Source organism: Ornithorhynchus anatinus, chromosome 18 (assembly GCF_004115215.2).
Source record: "Ornithorhynchus anatinus isolate Pmale09 chromosome 18, mOrnAna1.pri.v4, whole genome shotgun sequence".
NCBI classification, from domain to species: Eukaryota; Metazoa; Chordata; class Mammalia; order Monotremata; family Ornithorhynchidae; genus Ornithorhynchus; species Ornithorhynchus anatinus.
The window spans coordinates 40,457,408-40,464,482 of NC_041745.1; positions in this window are offsets into that span (position 1 = coordinate 40,457,408).

Consider the following 7,075-nt stretch of genomic DNA (forward strand, 5'->3'; position numbering starts at 1 on the left):
TGTGTGGGTGTCTGTGTCCCCCCCAATAATCCGAGGGTTGGGAGAGCCGGATTAGTGATCAACCAAGGGCAGGCTAATGAGGGGGGGCGGGGATGTGCTGGCTGGCCTTGCTGCAGGGAAATCCCCAGTGCAGGTGTGTGTGTGTGTGTGTGTGTGTGTGTTTTGGGGTGGGGGGCTGTGGGCGACAGAAGCAATTTAAACCCGGGGGGGCAGGGGGGGAAGGGATGGATGGAGGGCAAAGGAGGACCTGCCCCCTGCCTGCTAGGGAATTTGGGGGTTCGGAAATTGCCGGGAAAAAGAGGGAAGGAGGGCAAGGGACACGCATAATCGAGGGAGAGGCTCAGCCTGGGGGACGGGGGGGTGGACTGTCCACCCACAACACATACCCCCCCCCCCCATTACACGTGCATCCTTCCCTAGGGATTTGGCTCGGCCCACATCAATCCTGGTGGGAAGCCCAACAGCCCTCCCTCCCCCTCCACTCCCAAACCAGGTGGTTTTCTTCCTGCCTAATAATAATGATTATCACGTGATAATAAAAAAAGATGGTATTCGGTGCGTGCCTCTCTGTACCTTGCGCTGGGCAACAATACAGTCGGATCCCGGCTCCACCACTTGACTGCTGTGTGACCTTGGGCAAGTCGCTTCACTTCTCTGGGCCTCGGTTACCTCATCTGTAAAGTGGGGATTGAAACTGTGAGCCCCATGTGGGGCAGGGACTGTGACCAACCTGATTTGCTTGTACCCACCCCCGCGCTTAGTACAGTACCTGGCCCGTAGTTTCCACTTAAATACCATAATTATTATTATTATTTTTATGAATCAGACCCAGCCACTGGCTCACATGGGACTCACATTCTTAGGGGGGAGGGCAGGCACTGAATCCCTATTTTTCAGATGAGGAAAATGAGGCCCAGAGAAATTTGGTGATTTGCCCAAGGTCACCCGGCAAGCAAGCAGTAGAGCCGGGGATAGAATCCAGATATAGACTGCCTGGATTACCCTCTCTAGGACCACAGGATTCCAAGATGGATTTCACGCCCCATAAGTCCCACTCCAATTTTTACAATCTTGGGAACTCTGGGAAGGTTCAGCATTAAGGACTATAGGATCCAATCTAAGCAACACACTCCCAAGGACCAAAAGAAAGCAGCGTGGCCCAGTGGAAAGAGCACAGGCCTGGGAGTCAGAGGACCTGGGTTCTAACCCTGGTTCTACCCTTTGTCTCTTGTGTGACTTTGGCAAGTATTTCACTTCTCTGTGCCTCAGCCTCATCTGTAAAAGGGGGATTAAGACGGTGAACCCCATTTGGGACAGGGACTGTGTTCAACCCGATTTTATCTTGTATCTACCCCAGCCTGTCACAGAGAACAACAAAAAAAAAAACCCCAAACAACAACAAAAAGGGCCTACTTTCCAAGTCACTACTATGATCTGAACCTTTTGCCTGCGTTTCAGCCATCGTCAGAATTTTCACTATTTTGGGTTTTGTTTTTTAATTAAATTTATTAAGTGCTGACTATGCACCGGCCACTACCCTAAGCACTGGCATCGATACAAAATAATCACGTTGGACACAGTCCATGTCCCAGATGGGGCTCAGCAGTCTTGATTCCCATTTTACAGGTGAGGAAACAGACACAGAGAAGGTAAGTGATTTGTCCAAGGTCACACAGCAAATGGAGCTGGGATTAGAACCCAAGTCCTCTGACTCCCAGGTCTATGCTCTTTTCACTAGGACACAATGCTTCTCTATTACACCACAGTGAGAAAAATAAACCCCTGGTTCGCAGTGGGAAGAGCAACCAAACTAAGATGATTCATTAGAGCATCATACTTATTTATACCCATCCTCAATAGTTCTGAAATTAGGTTTATTCAATTTTAATGGTATTTCTCAAGCACTTATTATGAGATGCAGCGTGGCCTACTAGAAAGAGCCCAGGTCTTAGTCCCGGCTTTGTCACTTATCTGCTGCGTGACCTTGGGCAAGTCATTTAAAATAAATAAAATACATAAATTGCAGTATTAAGTTCTTACTATGCACAAAGCACTCTTCTAAGCACTGGGGGATACAAGGTGATCAGGTTGTCCCACGTGGGGCTCACAGTTTTAATCCCCATTTGACAGATGAGGTAACTGAGGCACAGAGAAGTTAACTGACTTGGCCAAAGTCACACAGTTGACTAGCGGCGGAGCCGGGATTAGAACCCGTGACCTCTGACTCCCAAGCCCACGCTCTTTCCACTGAGCCACGCTGCTTCTCTAGAATTTAACTATTCTGTGCCTCAGTTTCCTCACCTGTAAAACAGGGATTCGATACCTGTTCTTCCTTCTGCTTAGACTATGAGCCCCATGTGTACCAGGACTGTGTGCAACCTGATTATCCTTTATCTACCCCAGTATTTAGTACAGTGCTTGGCAGACAGTAAGGCTTAACAAATACCACCATTATGGAACAGGCACAGTAATAAGCAATTGGGTAGATGCAAGCTAATTAAATTGGACACAGTCCATATCCCAAGTGGGGCTCACAATCTTAATCTCCACTTTAAAGATGAGACAACTGAGGCACAAAGAAGAGAAGTGACTTAACCAAAGTCACACAGCAGAAAAGTGGCAAAACCGAGATTAGAAACTAGGTCCTCTGATTGCCAGGCCTGTTTTCTATCCACTGGACTAAACTGCTTCCCATTTATTTTGACTACTTTGCTCATAAATACATTTAAGTCTGTCTCCCCAATTTGAGTATAAGCTTTTTGGGGGCAAGGGTTGTCTCTCCATGTTGAATTTTCCCAGGTGCTACCTCATGAGACTAAATCCACACTGCTTCATTTTTAGCCCTCCCTCTCTTGGGTAAAATTTTCTCCCATTTTGCAATGCTCCATTCAATCCTTCCATGTGTATCTAATTTCTCTATTGGTGAAAAATTGGGCATCTTTAAAGGGATTTATATTCCTATCAGTATTCCCCAGAAGAGACAGAAATGACTTGGGCCTCAAACTCAATGCCTCACCTATCTTCAGAGGGGATCAATAAATCATTCTAATTGAGCACTTACTGTGTGCAGAGCACTCACTAAGCACTAAACAACATAGATGCCTTCCCTGCCCACAACAAGCTTGCAGTCTAGAGGGGCAGACAGACATTAATATAAATACATTACATATATGGAAATAAATGCAAATCCAACTGAAAGGGCAACACAGAAGGGAGTAGGGGAAAAAGAAATGAGGGCTTAGTATAGGAAGGCCCCTGAGGAGATGTGCTTTTAATAAGCCTTGAAGGTGGGGTGAGTAATTATCCATCAGATATAAGGAGAGAAGGCGTCCCAGGCCAGAGGTAGGATGTGGAAGAGAGGTCAGCAACCACATAAATGAGATTGAGGTGCAGTGAGTAGGTTGGCATTAGAGGAACGAAGTGTGCAGGCTGGGTTATAGTAAGAGAATAGTGAGGTGAGGTAGGAGGGGACGAGGTGATTAAGTGCTTTAAAGCTGATGGTAAAGAGTTTCTGTTTGATGTGAAGGTGGATGGGCAACTGGAGGTCCTGGAGGAGGGGGGAAACATGGACTGAAAGGTTTTGTAGAAAAATGATCCGGGCAGAAGTATGGACTGGAGTGGGGAGAGACAGGAGGCGGGGAGGTCAGTGAGACAGCAGAAGTAGTCATCAAGATAGGACAGGATAAATGCTTGGATTAACATGGTAACAGTTTGGATGGAGAGAAAGGGCAGCTTTTAACTATGGTGTGAAGGTTGAAATCACAGGGTTTGGCAACAGAGTGAATATGTCAGTTGAATGAAAGAGATTAGCCAAGGAAAAGGCCAAGGTTACAGGCTTGTGAGACAGGGAGGATGGTGGAGCTGTCTACAGTGATAGGAAAAATCAGGGGGAGGACAAGATTTGAGTGGGAAGATAAGGAGTTCTGTTTTGGACATGTTAAGTTTGAGGTGTCCGTGGAACATCCAAGTAGCGATGTCCTGAAGTCAGGAGGAAAGGCAAGACTGCAGAGGAGAGAGAGATCAGGGCTGGAGATGTAGATTTTGGGAATCATCCACACAGAGATGGTAGTTGAAGCCATGGGAGTGAATGAGTTCTCCAAAGGAATGGGTGCAGATGGAGAATAGAAGGGGATCCAGAACCGATCTGTGAGGGACTCACGAGGGGGTTAGGAGGCAGAGGAGAAGCCCGTAAAAGAGACTGATCTTTACCAGGCTCAGATTAAGAGGTGATCTTTATTTTCAGCAGGGAAAAGGAGAGGATTCAGAAAGCTTGTTGGTAAACACAACACAACTTTAGGCTGTCAATCATTTCCACTCAGGGCACTAAACATAGGTCTTGTCATTCTCTTCATCAGGGAGAAACAATTTAGCATAGGACTTTAGTTTCTTATTTTGAGAGCTAAAAAACACATATACATCACTCAGAGACTTTAAAGGCAAGAGTCTAATGATCAGTGAGATGTGTACGGAGAGTAGTGATCTAGAGGAAGCGACACTGATGAAAAGGAGGACACAGCTGGCACCTGCTTTATGCCTTTTTTTTAGCCACACAAATAGATGGTCCAGGCCATGTCAGCTGAAGGATTATTTTCCCAACACCCATCACTCCAATAGCCAGAGAACACACAGAATTCCAAAGTTTGCCCAGGTTGCGTCACCCCTTCCCCCTGGTGGACCCACCCCGCCCCATATGGACACCCCCTTCCAGAGGTTTCCCCTCGACTGGGGATCATCCTTCCCTCTAATGCTTGGCACTGTGGCTGTCATGGAAACACCCCGTGCAATAGTGGAAGAGTGGAAAATTGTACTGTCATCTTGTTTTCTTCGTTTCTTCCTTAATGGTATATGTTAAGCACTTTACTATATACCAGGCACTGTACTAAGCACTGGAGTAGACACAAGCTAATCAGATTGGACACAGTCCATGCCCGACATGGGGCTCACAGTCTTAATCCCCATTTTTCAGATGAGGTAACCGAGGCACAGAGAAGTGAAGGGACTTGTCCCAGGTCACAAAGCAAACAAGTGGCAGAGCTGGGATGAGAACCCAGGTCTTCCTGACTCTCAGGCCACATAGGGGTGAGACTAGGTGCCTTTGGGATCCTTGTAGCTGAGAATAGCAGCACTGGATTCTGAATGGAGAGGATTTGCTAAAGAAAGCTTAAATCCCTCAGCTCCGTCTCCTGGCCGGGAGCCGGTAACGATAGATCTCCACATCTTTATGGAAATAATGAGGTAACGCAATGAATTATTTACATTTCAGCACATGCTGCTTGACACTGATCTGTCATTTATCCCAGTAACCAAAACTAACCCTCACAGATTTTTTTTTTCCAATGTACACACACAGGGAGAGAGGGTCTGTCTCAGGAGTTTAGTATTAGCCACGGTGCCTCCCTCCAGGGCAGGTGTCATATTTTAGCTTCATTCCCCCAACTAGATCCTGTCACATGGGGCTGATGAAGAGGGAGACAGGCTGCATTTTTCCAGTGAATTCTGCTCTTCACTCATTTCTCCTTGGGTCATGTTGCATGCTTTGTTCCTCCCAAGCGAAGCTTTGATCTTACTTTGCTCCCACCTCTGACCCCCTTAGCCGACACGGTTCTCCCTGCCTGGAGCCATCCCAGAAAGGAAGTTTGTGTTTATGGACAGAGATCCCACTATCCAGAGAATCTCTTAACGATTAGTGGTCATGGGGCCAGCCTAGCTCAATGTTTTCCCTGGTCAGGTTTTTATTTTCAAATGTGCGTAGTGAAAACTTTGCAGACTAATTGGACATAAATGGGTAATGGGATTGCAGGGGGGAAAGCAAAACATTCATATTCTAGCAAGGCACAAACTTCTCACATCTTTTTTTAAATAGTATTTTTTAAGTGCTGATGATGTGCCAGGCACTCTGCTAAGAGCTAGGGTAAATACAAGCTAATCAGGATGGGCACAGTCTATGTCCCACATGGAGTTCACAGTCTTAATATTTTACTGATGACAAACTCGTTGTGGGCAGGGAATGGGTCCATTTATTGTTAATATTGTACTCTCCAAGCTCTTAGTACAGTGCTTTGCACACAGAAGCACTCAATAAAAACAATTGAATGAAGAAATGAGGCACAGAGAAGTTAAATGACTAGTCAAAGGTCACCCAGCAGACAAGTGGTAGAGCTGAGATTAAAACCTCTGACACCCAGGCCCATGCTCTTTTCACTGGGCCATGCTGTTTCTCAGGTATCCATTAATCAATGCTATATATTGAGTGCTTACTGTCTGCAGAGCACTGTGCTAAACACTTGGGAGAGTGATAAAAATAATTCAATATTGTACAGTACAGTACCCTCTGGAAGTTCTTCTCCTACCCATTCTGATGGCCTACAGTCAGCCAATTGTATTTACTGAGCGTTTACTCTGCGCAGAGCACTGTATTAAGCACTTGAAAGAGTATAATAGAATGTGATAGTAGCTCTCCCCAACTTAAAAGCCCTCTTAAAATCCTACGTCCTCCAACAAGCCAACCCCAAAACTTCTCAATCCCCTTGGGTGCTGTTATTCTACAGAAGAGAATGTTGCTTGGCTTCTCTTTGAGTTTGGATGGATGCTGTACAGTCCCTGCGCCTGATAAAAGCATGATAGGTTTCAAAGAAGAGCAAAATTGTTTTTGCGTGAGATGCAGTTGTTATGGTATTTAACTGTTAAGATCATGATAATTACTATTGCGCCTATTCATTAGGCTAAATTTCTTTGAATAATCTTTACCAAAGCTATCCATAGGGAAGCAGTGTGGCCTAATGGATAGAGCATGGGCCTGAGAGTCAGAAGGATCTGGTTCTAATCCTAGTTCTGCCACTAGCCACCTGTGTTACCTTGGACAAGTGACTTCACTTCTCTGTGCCTCAGTTATCTCATCTGTAAAATGGGGATTAAGACTGTGAGCTCCATGTGGGATATGGACTGTGTCCATCCTGATTAGCTTTGTTCTATCCCACTGCTTAGTACAATGCCTGGCACAAGGTAAGCACTTTACAAATATCATTAAAAAAAAGAGTGGGTATAGATGCCTAAAACTGTGACACTCATGGGAGAA